At 40.7% G+C, this 25050-nt stretch overlaps 1 pseudogene; it reads left to right on the top strand.

Moving 5' to 3' along the window:
- The window catches only part of LOC119914444, a 101133-nt pseudogene that overhangs the window by 27042 nt on the left and 49041 nt on the right, over window positions 1–25050 (top strand).

Genomic DNA, 25050 nt, shown 5'->3' with positions numbered 1-25050 from the left:
CGACATAGAGGAAGCACGAGAAGAGAGGGCAGGTAGGCGAGCTCAGCCGACACAATGGAGAACGGAGGTGAGTGAACCTGGGGAAAGGCAGACAGATGGATAGGGTTAATCACTAGGAAACAAAAAAACAGGGATTTTGCGAGATCAAACGCTTGAGTCAAGCAGTGGCACCAGGTCAGGAGCAACGACGATCAAGCCGAGATTGTGTGGAGAACCGGGGTTGAAGTACTGGCAGAGATGAGGTTGATTGCTGGCAGGTGTGGCAGGCAGAGGAGGTGGCTGACGAGATGCAGGTGCGGGTCGTTGGCTGGGCTCAGGAGCAGAGAGAGCACACGCAGGGGGAGAGGAGGAGACACAGAGAGGCAGGCAAAACACAAGGGAAAACAGAATGGTAGGAATAAAGGAGAAATAAACAGTACACTCACAGTCAGCTGGGCTGCCACCACAATATAGACCTTTTGGGTACACAGAGAAAGTCTTAGATCTTTGAGTTCAGCTCATGATGAATCAGGGCAAAAAGTGTTTTGTTCATTGTATAATAGTATATATATATATATATATATATATATATATATATATATAGTTATCCATGTTGGTCAAGTTACTCCGGAATTGTAATTGTAATTACTTTACTTATTATTGGGTATTAAAAGTAACTAGTTATGTTACTTGTTACTTTACTGTACTTCACTACCCCTAGCCCCCGGCCCCTCCTAAAAAATTCTGTTAATCCACTTTACTGGAACAATAATTAACCTTAGGAGTTAACGATCAGAAAAGCGGCATAATGGCAACACCAGCTGTCAAAAGAATGCCTATCTCCCTCATCCTACATTCTTCCTTTAGCTTTTTGGCTAGCAGCCGACTTGAATCAGAATCAGCTTTATTGCCAGGTATGTGTACACATACGAGGAATTTGACTCAGTATTGTACATTTCTCATGATGTGCTTACTCATGCACAATAATAAAATATAATAAAATAAAATCAGACACAAACTACAATATAGACAACACTAATATACACACAAAAAACAACAAACAATTAGTGCATTGATCAGAGTGCAAAGGTAAGAGTAAACTATTATTCTCATTATGTACATGTTGATAGTGGATGTGATATACAGGTACACATACACATACATGCATACATGTACACATGTACACAGTGTGATGGAGCATAGTGCAAAGGATGCAGGAAAAAATAAATAAGACCTGTGACATTATGACCTGAGGTAGGTGTATTGGTATACAGTATATACAATATGACATAGTATGAACAGTACTGAAATAGAGAACGGTGAATAAATAAATAATAAGTGGAAACCAGTAAACAGGTGCTGATTAGAGACAGAGTTACTGGGTTATTGTACAGGAATTGTTCCTGACACTGTGAGTCAGAAATGAGCTGTTCATCAGAGTGATGGCTTGTGGGAAGAAACTGTTCCTGAGTCTGTTGGTTTTGGCGTACAGTGCTCTGTAGCGCCTACCAGAGGGGAGAAGCTGGAACAGGTTGTGTCCGGGGTGAGATGGATCTGCAGTGATGTTTCCTGCCCGTTTCCTGACTCTGGAAGTCCTGAATGGAGGGCAGGTTGGCACCGATTATTTTTTCTGCAGTCCTGACTGTCCGTTGTAGTCTGCTCCTGTCCTTTTTGTTGGCAGATCTAAACCAGACAGTGATGAACGTGCAGAGAACAGACTGAATGATGGCTGTGTAGAACTGGATCAGCAGCTCCTTAGGCAGGTTGAGCTTCCTGAGCTGACGCAGGAAGTGCATCCTCTGCTGGGCCTTCTTGATGATGGTGTCAGTGTTGGGGTCCCACTTCAGGTCCTGGGATATAGTGGATCCCAGAAACCTGAAGGATTCCACAGCAGACACAGGGCTGTTGAGTATGGTGATGGGGGGGCAGAGTTGGGGGGGCTCCTCCTCAAGTCCACGGTCATCTCCGCAGTTTTGAGCGTGTTAAGCTCCAGGTTGTTCTGACCGCACCAGAGAGCCAGCTGATCAACCTCCCGTCTGTAGGCCGACTCATCACCGTCCCGGATGAGGCCGATGGCCGTTGTGTCGTCAGTGAACTTCAGGAGTTTGACAGATGGGTCCCCTGAGGTGCAGTCGTTAGTGTAGAGGGAGAAGAGCAGTGGGGAGAGCACACACCCCTGGGGGGCGCCAGTGCTGATAGTCCGGGTGCTGGATATGATGTTTCCCAGCCTCACCTGCTAACTCCTGTCAGTCAGGAAGTCTGTGATCCACTGACAGGTGGAGGCTGGCACAGTGAGCTGGGTGAGTTTGGTGCTGAGGATGTCTGGGATGATGGTTTTGAATGCCGAGCTGAAGTCCACGAACAGGATCCTTGTGTATGTCCCTGGAGAGCCGAGGTGTTGCTTCTGACCTTTCAAAGGAGACCAGAATTATGCATCTTGGCCAAATGGTTGAGGAATTATTCCTGAATCATGATAATTCATATTCCTGATGTTATTATAGGTTTTTTTTCTGGAAAAAGGTGGTGTTTTCCAAAGAAACTCCTGCACACTGTCTAACTTGCACTGGCACTGTTTCTGTACTAGAGCATCAGGCAAAATTTGCCTTTATAAATATATTTTGCAAGTACGACAGTGTGCAGGAGTTTCTTTGTAACTTTTGACCTACTTGTTTCCCTCCGACACACCTGTTTAATGTTATAGGTGAGGTGTGAGGTAATTTTCTGTTCTGAAATTCAATAAATATGAAATAAAGCACAGATTTTTTTCATTGAATACAACAGTGGATTTTATTTTGTATAACGGAAATAAGGTGACCAATTCTTCTGTTCTTTTTTGATTTCTTTGACATTGAGATACCTTGCATAAGACAGTGGACGCTGCTATTCTTGACCGCTAAACAGGAATTCTGCTGGACAAATCACACAGGAGTGATTCCTCATGTAGCAGTCCCCCCAGGAGGAAAATACACTAGCTGCCGCTGTTCACAATGCTCTGCTACAACCATTCGACTTGTTACTCCCTTACTAATCAGACTGATCCTTGGGGCCATACATTTATTAAAAATCTCTTATAGCTTCTAAATGTAGAACTTGAAACAGTTCAGCATATTTGATGAAGTTGATGTACTTCTGTGTAAATAAGCTGTGTTGACTATGTTCAATTCAATTCAATTCAATTTTATTTATATAACGCCAAATCACAACAACAGTTATCTCACAGCGCTTTTCATAAAAGAGCAGGTCTAGACCGTACTCTGTGATGTTATTTACAGAAGCCCAACAGTTCCCACCAAGAGCAAGCACTAGGCGTTCAACTATGTTGACTATCTTAACTCTCAAATATCACTGTAAAAAATTAACATACAGTGTATGAGTAAGGTGGTTATAGGCTTCATTTTGTGTGGGCCCCCTAACATCCTATATTAACAAAGAAAGAGAAACAGAGTAATTTGGTGGCACATTTCAAGGAATAGCCCAGTGGAAATATGACACAGCACAAACATTTGTGCAGGAAATAACAAAACTAAACACACAACTGTGTGTGCTGTGCACATGTGAGCAGGTTATGGAACAGACATATCACTTCTTGAGTGCATGTATTTAGATAAATTCATCTCCAATAGTTAAATGGAATTGTGTTACAGTACTGATTGAATGTTCGTCAATAATTATACATATATATATATATATATATATATATATATCCAGTCTTTGGATTTGGATGTTAATTATATCCATTTCTATTAATATCCTATTTAACAGCCAGTTGTCCCCAGAAGATATGGCACAGGTTCCGGCAAACTCCACCTCCAACATCTTGAACCGTCTTATGGTCAGTTATGACCCAAGAATAAGGCCTAACTTTCAAGGTAATGCTACAAACTATACAGGTAAGTGATGACAAACATTTTCTTTTAAGAAAGACACACAAGACCATTTAGTTCATTTATGTGTGCTCATCCAGAATCAGAAGATGTTTCACAATAAAGGATGGGTTTGTGTTAGGGAATAGGACAGAACGGACGAAAACGCAACAGTCAGTGAAAGGGGGTAAGGGGGAGGTAATAGAGGGGCTGGGGAAGAGGAGATGGAGGTGAGGCGGACACCGGGGGACGAGGGCATGGAGGACCGAGGAGCTGTTGAGGCGGAGGAGGTGAGGCGAGGGAGGCAGGGGACTGGGGAGGGGAGTGGTGTGGCAGCAGGTGGCCTGGCGAGTAGCGGGGGGCGCCGTGGAGGAAGCCCGAGAGGAGAGGACCGGTGGGCGGGCCCAGCTGACTGAACGGAGGCCGAGAGTGAGTGAACTTGGGAAGGAAAGCAGAGGGACAGGGTTAGACGCAGGGGAAAAACCAAGGGCTGGAAAACATAGATCTCTGCACGAGTTATCAGGAGCTTGAGAGAAGTTGTGGCAATCACGACAATCAAGCGGAGATGGTGTGGAGAACCGGGGTTGATATGCAGGCAGGGATGAGGTTGATTGCTGGCAGGTCTGGCAGACAGAGAAGGTGCAGGTGCGGGTCGTAGGCTGGGCTCAGGAGCGGAGGGAGAGAGAGAGGGAGAGCACATACAGGGGAGGAGACACAGGGAAGCAGGCAGAGTACAGGAAAACACAACAGTGGGAGAAATAAAATGAGAGCAAACCAGGACACTCACTGTCAGCCAGGCTGCCCCCACAATAGGTTTGCAGTTTTTCAAATCTTCAGACAGACAGACTTGAAAAAATGTAACTTATCCTTTAAAGTTGATGTTTTTTTATATATATAAAAGTGCTTTTGGTTAAATTTGCTGAAATAATCAGTATATCAGATTAAGCATTAAGATATAACATTAAGAATAACATCTAGGCAGCCCTTTATATATTCATATCAGTTCCTCATCATAGGTTGTCTGTATAAAATGTATAAAATTTTAACCTAAAAATTTACTGTTGTAGCATACCTACTTGCTGTTAATAAAGGGTTAACCCTAAATAAAGTTAGTACAAAGTTTGGTTAAGTGTATCAAAGACATAAAAACAATAATGACTAAACAACCAGGATGCCATCAATGAGAATAATAGAGTTCAATGTGAATTTAGTTGGTCTATTGTGTGAAAGAATTCGATTCTAAGGGAGTAACGGAACTAATGAATAATATATGATATATGTATAATAATAACGTAAATGATAATAAGTTAAATTTGGAGTTTTAGGCTAAAGGATTAAAAGCTAGAGGACATCAACTTGGCCACAGAATGCAGGATTTAGGTTTTGCCTTAGTGCGTGTTGTTTATCCCACTGTCTGGATGACAAAGGCCTCACTGTACTTCCCTCTAAGCACAGGCAGACACAAGTGGTTTTCTTGCTACTGTTTTATTGAAGGCAAATCCACCGTGAAAACTAATAAAACAACACTGACAAGAAAATATAGAAACAATGTTAGCTTAACATAAACAGTAACATACACAGCATGTGGAATAACATTTACCAAATGCAGACGGACAAAACAAATACCTTGTTGGCTGCATGCTACGAAGACAGAGGAGTCTTTGAGTCTTCAGAGGTAAACTTAAAACCGCTGACATCAAAGTCTGCTTTAGCCAGCATGAAATTTTCACCGGAACACACACATGTCCATGCTATCTGTTGCCCACTGGTGTTGAGCAACAGTACAATTCATGCGAGAGCAGCCCAAAGAAACTTGTGAGTGACTTCAAAATAAAAGCACAATAATAAATGTTACTTAAATAGAAAAGGGAAGTATACAAATTACAAAAATATAATTGCAACAATTACAGTCACAGTCTTGTCTGTCTTGTCACTGGCTTGTCGTGTTCAGGGCCTCCATGGCTTGGCACGCCACAGGCCTCTCGAACGAGTTTTGGGCCGATGGGGTTATCCCGGAGTCCTTTGGCTGGCTGGTGGTTGCGGAAAACTCTGCAGTGCTAGGGCGTTGGCCTGGCTTCGTCCGCTGGTTGATGTCCTTGGTGTTACAGCTGGTTGAGTCCGAACTTTGGTGGAAGTTAATTCGACTGAAATAAAGCTTAAAAGAAACTTGGTTGTTTCTGAATTCAAAGTTGCGTGACTTAAACGGTCTGATAACTTAACATAACAAAACAAAAGACAAGGTAAATTCAACAAAGTTCCGCGGGACCTCGTGAATATTGGCTATGTACGTTGCTGTGAGACAAAATTCTTCGGAAACTATCCGAGCCGGCAACTTAATTTTCAATTCAATTCAATTTTATTTATATAGCGCCAAATCACAACAACAGTTATCTCACAGCGCTTTTCATAAAAGAGCAGGTCTAGACCGTACTCTGTGATGATATTTACAGAAGCCCAACAGTTCCCACCAAGAGCAAGCACTAGGCAACAGAGGCAAGGAAAAACTTCCTTTTAAGAGGCAGAAACCTCGAGCAGAACCATGGCTCAGGGTGGGCGGCCATCTGCCTCGACCGGTTGGGGTGAGAGAGAGAGAGGGAGAGAGAAAGAGAGAGAGAAGAGAGTGAAGAGAGAGAGAGAGAGAGAGAGAGAGAGAGAGAGAGAGAGGGATGTAAGGAGAGAGAGAGGGGAGGGAGGCAGCCTACACAATATACACACAGAGGTACAGACAGCGAAGGTAATGTTGCTATAAACTAAATGAAAAATGGTACAGATATTTATAATAGTGTTAATGGTAACCATCATAATGTTAATGATTATAATAACAATAATAACAATAAGACTAGCAACAATAGTCGTTGCAGTAGAGGGTGTCGAGCAGGAACACGGGGGCAGCAGGCGACCCGCAGCCACAGATCCAGACTCCACAGCTCCAGAGCCAGAAAACCTGCAGGAAGTGATAGGAGGAGAGAGGAGAGGGACGAGAAAGCACAAGACTACCAGAAAGGGGAGAAGTTGTGTTAGTAACATGCAATAATGGGATAAGGTTGCATACAGAGGGAGAGAAAGTAGAGGAGAGAGGAGCTCAGTGCATCATGGGAAATCCCCCGGCAGTCTAGGCCTATAGCAGCATAACTAAGGGATGGTTCAGGACTACCTGAGCCAGCCCTAACTATAAGCTTTATCAAAGAGGAAAGTCTTAAGCCTACTCTTAAATGTGGAGATGGTGTCTGCCTCCTGAACCCAAACTGGAACCTGGTTCCACAGGAGAGGAGCTTGATAGCTGAACGCTCTGGCTCCTAGTCTACTTTTGGAGACTCTAGGAACCACAAGTAACCCTGCATTCTGGGAGCGCAGTGCTCTGGTGGGGTAGTAAGGTACTATGAGCTCTTTAAGATAAGATGGTGCCTGACCATTAAGAGCTTTGTAGGTAAGAAGAATGATTTTAAATTCTATTCTGGATTTTACTGGAAGCCAATGCAAAGAAGCTAAAACAGGAGAAATGTGATCTCTTTTCCTGGTTCCTGTCAGAACACGTGCTGCAGCATTCTGGATCAGCTGAAGAGTCTTAATGGACTTTTTCGAGCAGCCTGATAATAAGGAATTGCAGTAATCCAGCCTAGAAGTAACAAATGCATGGACTAGTTTTTCTGCATCATTTTTAGACAGGATGTTCCTGATTTTCGCAATATTACGTAGGTGAAAAAAGGCGGTCCTTGAAATTTGCTTAATGTGGACTTAAACGACATGTCCTGATCAAAGATAACTCCAAGATTCCTCACAGTGGTGCTGGAGGCCAAGGCGATGCCATCCAGGGAAACTATATCTTTAGATAATGCGTCACGGAGGTGCTTAGGCCCCAGAGCAATAACTTCAGTTTTATCTGAGTTTAACATAAGAAAATTACAGGTCATCCAGGTTTTAACATCCTGAAGGCACATTTGAAGTTTAGCTAACTGATGAGTTTCATCTGGCTTGATCGATAGATATAACTGAGTATCATCTGCATAACAATGAAAGCTTATGGAATGTTTCCTGATAATATTGCCTAAAGGAAGCATATATAAAGTGAAGAGGATTGGTCCAAGGACAGATCCTTGAGGAACTCCATGAGTAACTTTGGCGTGCATGGAGGACTCATCGTTAACATGTACAAACTGAAATCGATCTGATAAATAGGACTTAAACCAGCTTAGAGCGGTTCCTTTAATGCCAATGAAATATTCCAGTCTCTGCAATAGGATCTGATGGTCAATGGTATCAAATGCAGCACTAAGATCTAATAAAACCAGTACAGAGACAAGTCCTTTGTCTGATGCAATAAGGAGGTCATTAGTAATTTTCACCAGTGCTGTCTCTGTGCTATGATGAGCTCTAAATCCTGACTGAAAATCCTCAAATAAACTATTGCTCTGTAGAAAGTCACACAGCTGTTTAGCAACTGCTTTCTCCAGAACCTTAGAGAGAAATGGAAGGTTAGATATAGGTCTATAGTTGATAAAACATCCGGATCAAGTTTGGGCTTTTTCAGAAGAGGTTTAATTACAGCTACTTTAAAGTACTGTGGTACATAGCCTGTTGATAAAGATAGATTGATCATATCTAGTATAGAGGTGCTGACTAAGGGTAAAACATCTTTAAGCAGCCTAGTCGGGATGGGGTCTAAGAGGCAGGTTGATGGTTTAGATGAAGAAATTATTGAAGTTAGTTGGTAAAGATTGAGGGAAGCAAAACAGTCTAAACATGTATCTGGTTCTACAGCTGTTTCTAAGGTTCCTGAGTTAAGAGATAAGTCGGTGCCAATTGAGGGCAGGTCTTGGTGAATTTTGTCTCTAATAGCTAGAATTTTATCATTAAAGAAGCTCATGAAATCGTAACTACTGAGAGCTATGGGAATACTTGGCTCAATAGAGCTGTGACTCTCTGTCAGCCTGGCTACAGTGCTGAAAAGAAACCTGGGGTTGTTCCTATTTTCCTCTATTAATGACGAGTAGTACGCTGCTCTGGCATTACGGAGGGCCTTCCTATAAGTTTTAAGACTATCTTGCCAAATTAAACGAGAATTTTCCACTTTGGTGGAACGCCAATTCCTCTCAAGTTTCCGTGATATTTGCTTTAATTTGCGAGTTTCAGTATTATACCATGGAGCTAACCGTCTTTGTTTTAGTATTTTCTTTTTTAGAGGGGCTACAGAGTCGAGTGTCATTCGCAGCGAGCCTGCAGCACTATCAACAAGATGATCGATTTGGGAGGGACTGAAATTAGCATAGGAGTCCTCCGTTACTTTGTGACTAGATAATGTATTTAGAGCTGATGGAATCGCATCCTTAAATTTAGCTATAGCACTATCAGACAGACATCTTGTATAGAAATTTTTGCCCAATGGCGAGTAGTTCAGCAATACAAACTCAAAAGTTATCAAACAGTGGTCGGATAAAGAGGGATTCTGTGGGAACACCACTAAATGTTCAATTTCAATACCATATACCAAAACAAGGTCGAGGGTGTGGTTAAAACAGTGAGTCGGTTCATGAACACTCTGAGAGAAGCCGATGGAATCTAACAAAGAGATAAACGCAGTACTGAAGCTGTCATTCTCAACATCTACATGAATATTAAAATCCCCTACAATAATAACTTTGTCCGTTTTAAGGACTAAAGTTGACAAAAACTCTGCAAATTCAGATAAGAATTCAGAATACGGGCCAGGTGTTCGGTACACTATACCAAAAAGAATTGGTTGCAGTGATTTCCAACTTGGGTGCGAAAGACTAAGAACAAGACTTTCAAATGAGTTATAGTTTAGTTTAGGTTTAGAGCTGATTAATAGGCTAGAGTCGAAGATAGCTGCAACTCCACCTCCTCGCCTGTGCCTCGAGGAATGTGAGTATTAATATGACTGGGAGGGGTGGATTCATTTAGGCTAACATATTCTCCATCACCCAGCCAGGTTTCAGTAAGACCAAATAAATCAATATCATAATCTGATATTAGTTCATTTACTAGTACACCTTTAGAAGAGAGAGATCTGATGTTTAAGAGTCCACATTTAACTCTCCTATTCGTTTGCACTATTGCTCTTGTGGTTTTAATTTTTATAAGGTTTTTATGCACAGCTCCTCTTCTGTTTACCTTTTTAAATAATTTCGATGGTCGGGGGCAGACACCATCACTATAGGATTTTCACTAAGTAACTCCTGAAATGGAGGAGCAGAGAAGTGTGTTAGACTGCGACTCTGCGTAGGGTTTTGGGTGGGTAACTGCTGAAAAAGAAGGGCAGAGAAGTGTGTTAAACTGCGACTCTGCCTCCTGGTCTCAACTCTGGGTTGTCATGGATTTGGTCCACTAATAAACTTGGCCAGATTTCTAGAAATGAGAGCTGCTCCTTCCCAAGTGGGATGGATGCCGTCTCTCCGGATCAGACCAGGTCTTCCCCAGAAAGTCTGCCAATGATCAACAAAGCCCACATCGTTTGCTGGACACCACCTCGACAACCAGCGGCGGAATGACGACATGCGGCTATACATGTCATCACTGGTCAGATTTGGCAGGGTCCAGAGAAAACTACGGTGTCCGACATTGTTTTTGCATATGTACACACCGACTCAACATTAATCTTAGTGACCTCCGATTGGCGTAACCGGGAGTCATTACCGCCGACGTGAATAACAATCTTACTGTATTTACGTTTATCCTTAGCCAGCAGTTTCAAATAAGACTCAATGTCGCCCGCTCTGGCCCCAGGGATGCACTTAACTATGGCCGCTGGCTTCGCTAAATTCACGTTTCTCAAAATGGAGCTGCCAATGATCAGAGTTGGTTTCTCAGCGGGTGTGTCGCTGAGTGGGGAAAATCTGTTACTTAGATGCTGGAGTTACAGGGCGCAGGAGCAGAGAACTGCCGAGAACGCGCGTGTGCCCACAGTGCTGTGTTTTTGTCTCCTGGGGCATGTCTAACAGGAGGAGCTTTGTTGCTCAGAGTCTGTGTTTTAATTTTAATAAGGTCTTAAAGTCCATCTGTGTGTGTTTTAATCAAATACCTTTCCACAATCAACTCATGTCAAACAGTTATACATTTCTAAGTTTTAAGCATTTAATAAAAGGAAAGGAAAAGTTATTGTTAATCCTCCATAACAATTATAATAGTTACCAGTTAAAAGCATTTCATAGTGTTTATAGCAGATGAAAGAGCATCTTAACTAAATACTTCCAGGAAAATACTGACGGTTAAACATTGTGACTTAGAAAATAAAGTTATAAGAACATGGCATCAGATCACAAACAATAAAACACAGAGAATAATAAATTAAGCACAAGGAGAGGCAGTTAACAATGGCATGTAATACTTATTTATGTCCTCTGGGGTGACACTGGATCCATGAACGGTGAATGAGATAACTTTGATTACTCAAACTTTAAATTCAATCCTTGGCTCAGGAGCTGGGAAAATTGGTTATTTAACATGATAATATTTCTGTACTATATCATTTCTTAGAAAGTATATAAAAAGGGCTGAATCAAAGCATTAATTAAACAAAGAACACAGGCAAGACAGTAAATTCCAATTTCAATTAATTATGGATAGCCCTTTGAGATGCAGCATCTCGTTTTCAAGAGGGTCCAAATACACACATACATTATACAACAGGAAAAACAAAAACAAACAAACAAACAAAACAAGTGTTCAAAACAATTGAGTTACTAGGCAGCTTACACCCTCGCCCCAGACCAAAGACACATCATAGCTCAGACATGTTATAGCTAGCTCAATAAGTACATCTCATTTACCTCATTGCACAAGTGGAACCCATAATACAAAAGAGATTCGATACGAAAAGGTATCACATTAGAAAGACAGAGGTTGAATCCACAGGAGGTAAATCAATTAGACAATTACATGAAGCAAAATACAATTACAAGCAATACTGTTTAGTCCAGCATCAATAACATGCACACACATTGTTAAGATATTGAAATATAGATAACCTAAATCTGCCAAAAGATGAGATGGGTCTCAATGAAAGAGGGAGATTATTCCAAATCGCAAGTAGCTTTATAATGAAAAGCTTTACGTCCAGCAGCTGAAAAGATTCCTGGTACAGTAAAGATGAGATATTACATATCTGTAAGTGGATACATAGCACTACAAGGAACCAAGAGTTCCTACAGATATGGAGGACAATCAAAGTAGGCACATTTGAAAATAAATAGGAATCAATGGAAGTCTCTTCTTTAATAAAGCTGAAGCCAATTTGGTGATGCATACATCACACAATGATGAGTTTTAAAAGGAAAACTCAGAACAAATCTACATAGAGAGTTAAAGACAACATTAAGTGGCTTAAGAACAGTGTCACTAGTGTTCATGTAGATGATATCACGGTAGTCAATAATGGTAAATATCAACTGAAAATTAACCTATTCCTGACTTCAAGTGTGAAACAATTAACAGATCTATAGAGTGAACTGAGACAGCCATATATTCTTTTTGTGATGTAATCAATGTGAGGTTTAAAAGGTAAGCTCAGACTCAATCCACAGTCCAAGGTATTTAAATTTTTCCAATTTCACCATGGAGGATCCATCTTCAAAATAAAGTTGCAAGTTAAGAGCACAAGGTCGTCTGTGCCTTGTCCCAAATAACATACAACAGGACTTTTCCATATTCAACAATAATTGAAGCCATTTTTGAGTCATAATAAAGTCAGCTTGTAACCTGTTCGGGATACAGTGAATATAAGAGTCAGCAGTGTAAATTACGGTATCATCAGCATAAAGATGAACCTTACAGATGGAGCAAATGTGCGATAAATCATTAATGAAAATTGAGAACAAAAGGGGTCCTAGAGTGGAACCTTGAGGAACCCCCTTATCAACCAATAAATAATCAGACAGTGAACCTTGAAAAGCAACACACTGCCGTCTATTGTGAAGATAAGAATTAAACCATAACAGAGCACTTTGATTCAAACCTATTGCATAAAGCTTGTCAAGGAGAAGCTAATGATCCACCATATCAAAAGCTTTGGAAAGGTCAATAAAAATAGCACCAGTTAGCTGTCCCTTATCGAAGGCAGAGAAAACGTCATTGGTGAACTTTGTGGTGGTTGAAAAATTAGGTCTAAAGCCAGATTGATATTGGGATGTTATTCTGAATAATTAATTTTGATAATTGATTAAAAATAATTTTCTCAAATATTTTGGCAGTGGTGCAGATAATAAAAATAGGGCAATAATTATTCATATGAGAAGCATCACCCGTTTTGAAGAGAGGGGTAACTTTCGCACATTTCCATGTAGCAGGAACAGTGAAAGTAGTCAAAGAAGAAGAAAATAGGTCCACAAGTGGAAATATCAATACATGCAGCAAGTTTAATATACCTAGCCTCAAGCCCATCCGGACCAGCACTACTGTTGTCCTTTAGATCACCTATAGCATTAAACACATCAATGGGCATGATTTTATTAAATTTGAATGGGCCAGAGGTAAAAGACAAGGTTGAGAAATGATCATTAGCATAGGAATAAACATGTTGAATCTGTTCTTTCTCTGGTGTCTTATCAGTTCGGCACATCGGCATGAAAAGGATGGGACATGTTAATGGCTCTTTGGTGGGTAGAGAATAAGGACTAAAGAGAGATATGCTGGATTTTTTCCTTTTGGCATAAAATAATTAAACCAACACTGGCTGGTTCACTACACTGATAACTATACAGTATAACTGTCAAATAAATGTAGTGGAGTAAAATGTACAATACCTGTAGTTACCTCTGAAATGAGGTGAAGCACAAGTATAAAGTGACATATACTTCATTCAAGTAAAGTATTCAAAATGTACATCAAAATAATACTTAAGTACTTATTTTCCACCACTGGTGTGTGCATCTCTATGAGGTTTGAGTTCAGTTTCTGCACTATGTTGGGTACTGGTAAGGGGAGGTTTGGCAAAAAATTTTAGAAATATTAATAACATTACTGTTTGGGACTAACAACCAAACATGAAAACATTCTCAAAAAGAGGCTTGCCCACCAATAAATGCCCACAATTAAACACTAATTTACATTAATAGAGCAGAGAGTGAAGGGTGAAGCCGTGCACTGACCGTAAAAACAAGCAGCTATTATCAAAACATAATACACAATAACCACAAGCAACGACTCTTAGGGAAAAATTTGGATGAATTTTACTTTAGCACAAATCAGTGATCACAGCTCAGTCAATAAACCACTACAATCTATTCTAAGTAAAAACAAAGCATACAGCTTTGTTTGTTTACAGCATACAGCTTTTATTGTCATTATATTACAATGAATACAACAAAATTGCGAGTGCATCTATTGATTTTGAACGCTGTAATAACACTGCCCTCACCCCACTGTCTGATGCATCAACCTCTACAACTGTCTGAAGGGATCTGGATGGACTCGGATGGGAGTGGATGTTGTGGTGTATAACATATGTGCATTTGACGCAGAACAGTTTAACATAGTACTGTAGCAGCTGGATAGAGGATTAGTGACCTTTTAAGGGGAGAGTAGAGGTCAGTGGTTATGTGGAGACTCAGACCCTTATATGGTGTCTAACAGATGTCTACACTTATGCTATAGGACTGTGCCCTTATATGGATTGGTGCCTTAGTTTGCAGACTCAGACCCTTATATGGTATCTAACAGATACCTAAACATGTCCTATATAAGCAGTGTTTGATGTACAGAGAGACAGAGTGGCCATTGGGCTGGGTCACTCTGTATGTAATAAACTTTTATGATCAAGAACAGTGTCGAGCGGATTTCTTCTCAACACATCATTGCAGCATTATTGTTCGGACACCACAATGTGAACAGGGATTTTAGCTTGTCAAACGCAGCTTGGGCTTCAGGAGACCAGGAGAAAAGGAACTTAGTGGAAGGTAGCTGTGCCAACGGGGCTGCAATCTTGCTGTAGTCCCTGATGAATCTGTGATAGAAGTTTGCGAACCCCAAAAACTGTTGCTGTTGTTTTCCAAAAGCAGGGACCTGCAACTCCACAACTGTTTTGATTTTACCTGGATGTCCCTGCATCTGCCCCCTTCCAATAATTTAGCCCAAAAAGGTTACAGAGCTGGAGTGAAATTCACATTTCTTGGCCTTGACATATAGCTTGTTCTCTAGCAGCCGCTGAAGAACTTGGCAGACGTGGAACACATGCTCTGTGGGATCCCTGTAAAAAATCTAAATATCATCCAACTAAACAAAATCAGATCAGCAGTGTAAATTACATTGTTTACAGCGTTTGTGTCCAAGCCCATTAATAGAGAGGTGAAGGGAAGGAAAAGATCTGGTAGAAAAAAGTGTACAAGTAATAGGGATAACCGCACCCTGGAGAGGATTGTGAAACAAAACCCATTCAAAAATGTGGGGGAGATTCACAAAGAGTGGAGTGCAGCTTCAAGAACCACCACGCAAAGACATATGCAAGACATGGGTTTCAGCTGTTGCATTCCTTGCGTCAAGCCACTCTTGAACAAGACACAGCGTCAGAAGCGTCTCGCCTGGGTTAAAGACAAAAAGGACTGGACTGCTGCTGAGTGGTCCAAAGTTATGTTCTTTGATGAAAGTAAATTTTGCATTTCCTTTGGAAATCAAGGTCCCAGAGTCTGGAGGAAGAGAGGAGAGGCACAGAATCCTTGTTGCTTGAAGTCCAGTGTAAAGTTTCCACAGTCAGTGATGGTTTGGGGTGCCATGTCATCTGCTGGTTTTGGTCCACTGTGTTTTCTGAGGTCAACGCAGACATCTACCAGGAAGTTTTAGAGCACTTCATGCTTCCTGCTGCTTACCAACTTTATGGAGATGCAGATTTCATTTTCCAACAGGACTTGGCACCTGCACACAGTGCCAAAGCTACCAGTACCTGGTTTAAGGACCATGGTATCCCTGTTCTTAATTGGCCAGCAAACTTGCCTGACCTTAACCCTATAGAAAATCTATGGGGTATTGTGAAGAGGAAGATGCAATATGCCAGACCCAACAATGCAAGAAGAGCTGAAGGCCAATATCAGAGCAACCTGGGCTCTCATAACACCTGAGCAGTGCCACAGACTGATCGACTCCATGCCATGCCGCGTTGCTGCAGTAATTCAGGCAAAAGGAGCCCCAACTAAGTATTGAGTGCTGTACATGCTCATACTTTTCATGTTCATACTTTTCAGTTGGCCAACATTTCTAAAAATCCTTTTTTTGTATTGGTCTTAAGTAATATTCTAATTTTCAGAGATACTGAATTTGGGATTTTCATTAGTTGTCAGTTTTAATCATCACAATTAAATGAAATAAACATTTGAAATATATCAGTCTGTGTGTAATAAATGAGTATAATATTATAAATAATATATAAAGTTTCACTTTTTGAATGGAATTACTGAAATAAACCAACTTTTTGATGATATTCTAATTATATGACCAGCACCTGTACATTGGAGAGAAGAATGGTGGGAAGCGGAGGGAGCCGGCATCAGCCAGCCTATATCTCCTTATTCTGTACTGGACACCACCTCTCCTTCCTCTATTTCTCTGGTGACTTTTGGGTAGTATATTCCCTATTGCAGAATAGACTATTGACACTTGCAGCAGGTGCGAGTGGAAGGAGTTCAAGCAGTAGCTCTCGAGTGTAGATAATCCTGTGACCAGCCCCGTCGCTGCCATCACTTCCCCAGGTAAATGTAATGTATGTAAAAGCACACATAAAAAACACAACCAAGCATTCAGCATTCGTGCTGCTCACAGGTCGCAAAGAAGCTTGAGTGCCCTGGAAGAGTCCACTGGAAAAGACATCAGGCATCAGGCTAGGTTCTTGTGTCAAAAAGTGCTCCGACATTTACCATTCATGCATCCACTCCTGATGTTGGATTGGTTCCTTGCAGTAAACATAAGTAGCTGCTATTTTACTGGCTAACTAATGCTAATGTCAATGTGATGCTGACTTTAGGTTTAAGTTTGCATTGAAGGTATTGTAAGTTGTAATCTTTAAGTTACCAATAGAAACTTTAAATGAAAACTCTGAAATAGGAAAATATACTTATCTATATTTATCTAACTTTTCATGTATGTGTATCGAGTACAGAAACAGGTACAGGGCCATTGAGTAAAGTGTCCATTGCCACTCATGACAATGTTCCTGTTTGTTGATTGTACAAAAAAGAAAAGAAATAAGTAACATGAGGAGTGTGTCTGGTTGATTTGCTCTATGAAGCTTCAAGCTATAAGCAGATGTCCTTTTTCTCTCTTTCTCTCGCTCACACACACACACACACACACACACACACACACACACACACACACACACACACAGATACCACAATGTACATATACTGCAGTTGCAACTATTTACTGTACAGACGTGCTCAAATTTGTTGGTACCCCTCCACAAAAAACGAAGAATGCACAATTTTCTCTGAAATAACTTGAAACTGACAAAAGTAATTGGCATCCACCATTGTTTATTCCACATTTAATAGAAATCAGACTTTTCTTTTGATTGTTTATTCAACATAATATTGTAAATAATAAAACAAATGAAAATGGCATGGACAAAAATGATGGGACCACTAACCTAATATTTTGTTGCACAACCTTTAGAGGCAATCACTGCAATCAAACGTTTTCTGTAGCTCTCAATGACACCTCTGCACCTGTTAACAGGTAGTTTGGCCCACTCTTCCTGAGCAAACTGCTCCAGCTGTCTCAGGTTTGATGGGTGCCTTCTCCAGACTGCAAGTTTCAGCTCTTTCCATAGATGTTCAATAGGATTCAGATCAGGACTCATAGAAGGCCACTTCAGAATAGTCCAACGTTTTGTTCTTATCCATTCTTGGGTGCTTTTAGCTGTGTGTTTTGGGTCATTATCCTGTTGGAGGACCCATGACCTGCGACTGAGACAGAGCTTTCTGACACTGGGCAGTACGTTTCGCTCCAGAATGTCTTGATAGTCTTGAGATTTCATTGTGCCCTGCACAGATTCAAGGCACCCTGTGCCAGGCGCAGCAAAGCAGCCCCAAAACATAACCGAGCCTCCTCCATGTTTCACTGTAGGTATGGTGTTCTTTTCTTTGAAAGCTTCATTTTTTCGTCTGTGAACATAGAGCTGATGTGACTTGCCAAAAAGCTCCAGTTTTGACTCATCTGTCCAAAGGACATTCTCCCAGAAGGATTGTGGCTTGCCAATATGCATTTTAGCAAATTCCAGTCTGGCTTTTTTATGTTTTTCTTTCAGAAGTGGAGTCCTCCTGGGTCTTCTTCCATGGAGCCCACTTTCGCTCAAAAAGCGACGGATGGTGCGATCAGAAACTGACGTACCTTCACCTTGGAGTTCAGCTTGTATCTCTTTGGCAGTTATCCTTGGTTCTTTTTCTACCATTCGCACTATCCTTCTGTTCAATCTGGGGTCGATTTTCCTCTTGCGGCCGCGCCCAGGGAGGTTGGCTACAGTTCCATGGACCTTAAACTTCTTAATAATATTTGCAACTGTTGTCACAGGAACATCAAGCTGCTTGGAGATGGTCTTGTAACCTTTACCTTTACCATGCTTGTCTATTATTTTCTTTCTGATCTCCTCAGACAACTTTCTCCTTTGCTTTCTCTGTTCTCTGGTCCATGTTCAGTGTTGTGCACACAATGATACCAAACAGCACAGTGACTACTTTTCTCCATTTAAATAGGCTGAATGACTGATTACAAGATTGGAGACATGTGTGATACTAATTAAAGAAACTAATTAGTTTGAAATATCACTATAATCCAATTATTTATTATCTTTTCTAAGGGGTACCAACAAATGTGTCCAGGCCATTTTAGAATATCTTTGTAGAATAAGCAATAATTCATTTCTTTTCACAGCTTCTTTGCTTTATTCTATGACATACCAAAGGCATGCAAGTACACATGATAAAATAGCTTTTAATTTCATCACTTCTCAGGAGGAATGAAGCATTATTTCAATGAGCTGTAAGGGTACCAACAAATTTGAGCATGTCTGTATGTGTACATTGACTATATGATGAATAAAAGTCTTACACTGTTGAGTTTCACTGCAGCTACACATGGCTATTGCTTATAACCTAAAATATTACAATAACAAAACTACACTTGTAGGCAATACAGAAAATAAAATATAATGTTTGGTTAATATAATGTGGTAAAATATTGTTGGATTCAATGAGAATCTGGTTATTTCAGTGTGGCCTAAATAATGTTCAACATTTTGGCCAAGCACATTTGGTGGTGGTTGGCTGTGATTGTATGCATTTGTTTGGCACTCTAAGAGCAGGAGATAGCTGCAGTGACCCTTGGTATTGTGGCCGTGCATGAGCACACGACCAAACTGTGGCAGTCTCTGCTCTCGATTGCTGTGTAACTGTGGTAAATTGAATATCTCAACAAGAAGGGTCAACCAGTGGATGAGAGAAAGTTTCCTTCCATGTTCAGCTTTCACTATTTTAGTATCTTCCGTGCAATGTAGAATCATTGGAGCTCAGTCTACTAGTCATTTTAAATCTAATTTTAAGTTGATAAACATTGTTGCACTCACAAAATTAAGTTTTATAACTTGTTTTGGGAACAAAGACCATGCCTTAAGCACATCCGATTTCCGCACAAAATTATTTAGGAACACCTTATCCATTCCTTTCCTCTTTGACTCACTTTTCAGATGACCTTAAACAGACTTGCAGAATACACCTTAACCTTGGACCAGGTGTGCCTTCTCAACCCTTCAGATAGCGATCTGATTGAAGAAGATCAGCAAACTCCTTAAGTCTGGAGTCCTGGAGTCTCCTTCATCTCCTAATATCCAACCTTTTCAGCAATCCATATTCCCCAGCTCTCTCAGCTTTTATCCTGCAACAAGTTCAATGTTGTCAGGCCTTCGTCTTCCAGCAGCTTGAGGGGAAGATCCCGTCTTGGTCGTTACTGGTTCCAGACTCCACTCTCCGAGCCACACAAGAACCAGGCACTCTAATGACAAGTGAAGCAAGCCACCGCAACCAGAATTCATCCTGCCAACTATTTGAGCATCCATTAGCTCCAAACATATCCAAGTGGACAGCGAAACATACCTTTCAATCACTCTGACAGAGCTAAACTGCACTGCATTAAGCATATTGACTCCACTTCCACTTCTGGTGATTGTGTGTTACTCGAAGTTTCCATTTTTTAGGGACTCTTGATTGATCTCATAGTTGTTTACAAGAGTTAGCTAATGCTACCGTGCTTTAGTTTAGCTGTTAACAACTTTAGCTTAGCAGCTAGCAATGGCTTCTCTCTCTCCCTCTCTTGCTCTCCCTTGCTTGGTGTGTCAGATGGTCAGTTACTCCTCTGCCTGCTTTAGTGGTAATGGTACATGTAACAAGTGTAGTTTTTTGTAGCCATGGAGGCAGGACTCAGTTATTTGGAAGTTCCGCAGATCAGTAGATCAGTCAATAGCTACGGTAGTTAGCCAGCCCTCGGTAGCCAGTACGGCCTGGCATCCCCAAAGCAGCAGAAATCAGGGTGGCGGGGTGACTGCCGTAAGCATAAAACCACGGATTATCGGCAGCTAAATTTTGAGAAATGTGAAGTTAGCGAAACCAGCAGCCATAGGATAAACTTAAATACAGTAAGATTGTTATTCATGTAGGCGGTAATGACTCCCAATTATGGCAATCGGAAGTCACTAAGGTCAATGTCAAAAATCTGATAAAACTGAAGTTATTGTTTTTGGAGCCAGGGAGGAATAATTGAAAGTCAGTTCTCGAATTCAGTCTGTAATGATAAGAACCACAAATCAAGCCAGAAATCTTGGTGTAGTCATGGACTCAGACCTGAATTTGAGAAGCCACATTAAGACAGTTACAAAGTCGGCCTACTATCACCTGAAGAATATATCAAGGATTAAAGGACTTATGTCTCAGGAAGACCTGGAAAAACTTATCCATGCATTTATCTTCAGTCAACTCGACTACTGTAACTGTGTCCTTGCAGGGCTCCCTAAGAAATCCATCAGACGATGGACGCTGCTGCTCGAGTCCTCACTAAGACCAAAAAGGTGGATCACATCACTCCAGTTCTGAGGTCTTTACACTGGCTTCCTGTATGTCAAATAATTGATTTCAAAATCCTGCTGTTAGTTTATAAAGCACTAAATGGTTTAGGGCCAAAATACATTTCTGATCTTCTGCTTCGTTATGAACCATCCAGACCTCTCAGGTCTTCTGGGGCAGGTCTGCTTTCTGTCCCCAGAGTCAAAACTAACAAGGAGAAGCAGCGTTCAGTTATCATGCTCTGTACATCTGGAACAAACTCCCAGATAACTGCAGATCTGCTCAAACTGTAAGTTCTTTTAAATTAAGACTGAAGACTTTTCTTTTTACTATAGCTTTTAATTAAATATTTAAGAATTTTCTTTTTACCACTGTCTTTAAGTAGTAGATTGATAACTTACACTGCATTGTAACTTTTACTGTCCTGTTTTCTTTTTCTTTGTTTTTAGCTTTTTACCATTGCTTTTAATAAAATATTTACACGGTGAGAAATTAGTAGGTAATTGAGTGAAAAGATAATGAGAGTGAGATTGAACAGAGTAAAGGAATTGGTCTTAAATCTCGCACCCGAGTGATTTGCAGGAACCTTTGTCCATTTGTAAACGCGTAAGTGGGTCCGGAGTATAACTGGATCAAAGTGGCCTGCGGACAGACATGTCCTGGTTTCTCTGTAGTGTCCGAGGGTTTTTGGAGTTTCAGTGGACCCAAAGATTGCTATGGACCAGAGTACAGACTGTTTCCCTGTTTAATTTCTTAATCTAAACATCAACCTGTCTCTTAAACCCCATCACAACGAGGCTGCTTATAGAAGGGCAGGCCAGGGCAAACGGGGTTTAAACCTGTAACCTTCTTGCTGTGAGGCGACAGCGCTAACCACTGCACCATTAAAGGAACCACTTTAAGCTGGTTTAAGTCCTATTATTAGATCGATATCAGTTTGTACATGTAAATGATGAATCCTCCATGCATGCCAAAGTCAGTCACAGAGTTCCACAAGGTTCTGTGCTGGGACCAATTCATATGCTTCCTTTGGGCAATATTATGAGGAAACACTCCATAAACTTTAATTGTTATGCAGATGATACTCAGTTATATCTATCCATCAAGCCAGTTGGAACAAATCAGTTAGCTAAACTTCAACTGTTCATTTAGGATGTTACAACCTGGATGACCTGTAATTTTTTGTGATGTTATATGCAGATAAAACATTAAAGTCATTGTACTGAGGCCCAAGCACCTCCAAGACCTTCTAGGACCGCCTTTTTTGCAAAAATCAGGAACATCCTGTCTCAAAATGATAGGGAAAAATCAGTCCATGCATTTGTTACTTCTAGGCTGGATTACTGCAATTCCTTATTATCACGCTGCTCAAATAAGTCCGTTAAGACTCTTCAGCTGATCCAAAATGCTGTGACACGTGTTCTGACAGGAACCAGGAAAACAGATCATTTGGGCCCCAGCATGAACCGTGCAAGGTCCCTGTTGAAACTGAAGGGATTATTTTTTGGGCCCGTGCACAAAATTCAGGCGCAGCAAAAAATTTCGTATTTTATGGATCTCGCACATGGACGTGGCAAAATCGCTCGCGCCCCCTACAGAGCTGTCCCCGGACTAAGTTTCACCTACGTGTACGAAATTTCTGTGGTACATGTATCATGTCCACAATTTTGGCGATTTATACATCTTGTACAAACTCCTCCTAGGGAATTGGGTCTAAACCCATTGAAAGTTGGTTAAAACAGTTATTATCAGTCAACCAGTTTGCCCGTGGCGTGCTGTCAAAAATCGATGATTCACCATGAAACAGGAAATTGTTACATACATATATACATGCTCACATCTGCACCAAATTATACATGTATAATAAGAGTTGCGCCCTGATATTCACTCAAAGTCATAGCGCCACCTGCTGGCAACAGGAAATGACACATTTTATGCTGTAATGTACTACTCCTAGCAGTCATATCAAATTCAGAACTGTCCCAGAAAGCCCTGAACACATTAATGAAGCCATGTTGTTGCAGTTAATGACGTGGGGGTGGCATGGCGGCAAAGTGCCACGCTTCGTGATGACACAGGAAATTTTACACGTTTATTAAGAGTTCTGCCCTGAACACATATGCATGCCGACATTCACTCACAGTCATAGTGCCACCTGCTGGCAACACAAAGTCACCTTTGATGAAGCTGCCCCCCGCCGCACGTTTCACCTACATGTATGACATTTCTGTGGCACATGTATAATGTCCAGACGTACCAAAAAGACTCTGGAGCGATGCCCTAAACACAACAGGAAGTTGGCCATTTTAAACTTTACTATTTTTCACTTCAGATTTTCTCTGTCTGCTGTAAAGCAATTGACGATTACAAGTTGTACAAACGGTGAGTTTTCATGAAATGGCATGCCCGTGGCGTGGCGTCCAACATCGATGATTCGCCACAAAAGAGGAAGTTCTTTTAACTTCAGTTTACATGCTCACATCTGCACTTAAGTTTGTGACACTTAAGTTTCTGTAGTGTCAGCTTCTGTCAAGCTTAATGCCATTGTACAACAAATCAAGGTACAGCGTAACATGCAAAGTTGATGCTTCATCCGCAGACTGGTTTACTCTCACGTGTCATATGACCAGAGTATAATCTCCTTTGCAATTAGAAAATCTCGATTTATCATATCGCGATAATAGCGGAAATGCAATTAATCGTTGAGCCCTATTTTTAAGTCGCTTTGGATTAAAGCGTCAGCTAAATCACTAAATGTAATGTATTGAAAGGAAGGGTGGCTATATTGGTTACTAAATGCCAAAAGGCCAAATATTTTATTTGTGTTATTACACTTACTAAGAATAAACAGGTAGTTAGATAATTTAGTTGCCTAATAATTCTGCACTAATTACTGTATATATTTTCCTGAGCAAAACAAAACTCACTTTTCCTTAGTTAAGTTTGAGGTTCAATTATATTTTGGATTGACTGACAGCATTGTTTTTGTTCAACGATAAAATGAATCCCGAGAATAACAATTTGCCTAAAAATTGTGCACTCAGTTGTGGAGTGACAAGGGAGCATCTTTGCAACTACTGGTGGCAGAAAAGAGAACAGCATGTTGAAGTTTAGTAGGCTGGAGGATTTGTGCTTGCCATGGCAGGGGTGATGTAACTGAACTGCAGCGGGACACTTTAAAGTGCTAGCACTGTATGTACTTTCAGTACATTCATGTGGAATGTCCTAGTGGAAAAGTGTGTTACATCAGTGTCTGATTAGAAAATATATAAATCTATGTAATATTTTATGAAATAGTCTGTCACATTGCTTTACATTTGCTGTGTGTTTGTGTATGTGTGTGTATGTCTGTGTTTCAGGTATCCCAGTTGAATCCAGGGTGAACATCTTCATTAACAGCTTTGGGTCCATCCAGGAGACCACTATGGTAACACATATACACACCACAAACACGCATTATTTTGTTTCTTCATTTTCAAATTCAGATTTTCTGTCTGCAAGATACCACTAGTGTATATGAAATAATATTGTAGTAATAGTGTTTTCATAATTTCGGTGACCCAACACTTTGACACTAAATAAAACATAACATGGTAATATTAGTATTATTAGCAGAGCAGTAATAGCACTAGCACTTTAAACAGTAGTAGATGTACAAGTTGTAGTAGTAGTAGCAGCAACAGCAGAAGAATTACCAGGAGTGACATGGTGACAATAATTAATGCAATGTCTTTCCCTACAGGACTACAGAGTGAATATATTTCTCCGTCAGAGATGGAATGATCCTCGCCTACGACTTCCTACTGACTTTAAGAGTGAGGCACTAACTGTTGACCCCAACATGTTCCAGTGTTTGTGGAAACCAGACCTTTTCTTTGCCAATGAGAAAAATGCAAACTTCCATGATGTCACACAGGACAACATTCTGCTATTCATCTTCAGGAATGGAGATGTCTTGATCAGTATGAGGTACCCAATTTTATTTTATTTTTTTAATCAATCTCCATGACCCATGGCCTCCTTTTTAATCTAAATAGCACTCTGAGCAACACATAATTATTTTGATGGAAATTACTTCCATCTATTGCCATCTAGTGTGGTTTATGACCAAATTCTTTCAAAATGAATGACATTCAAGGTAGGTAAGTTATTTATCAGTA

This window comes from Micropterus salmoides, unplaced genomic scaffold (genome assembly GCF_014851395.1).
Source record: "Micropterus salmoides isolate LMB-PRFRI ecotype aquatic unplaced genomic scaffold, ASM1485139v1 Ms_hic_scaffold_1, whole genome shotgun sequence".
Classification (NCBI taxonomy): Eukaryota; Metazoa; Chordata; class Actinopteri; order Centrarchiformes; family Centrarchidae; genus Micropterus; species Micropterus salmoides.
Note: the sequence above shows the minus strand (reverse complement) of the source record. Positions and strands in the feature narration are given on the sequence as shown.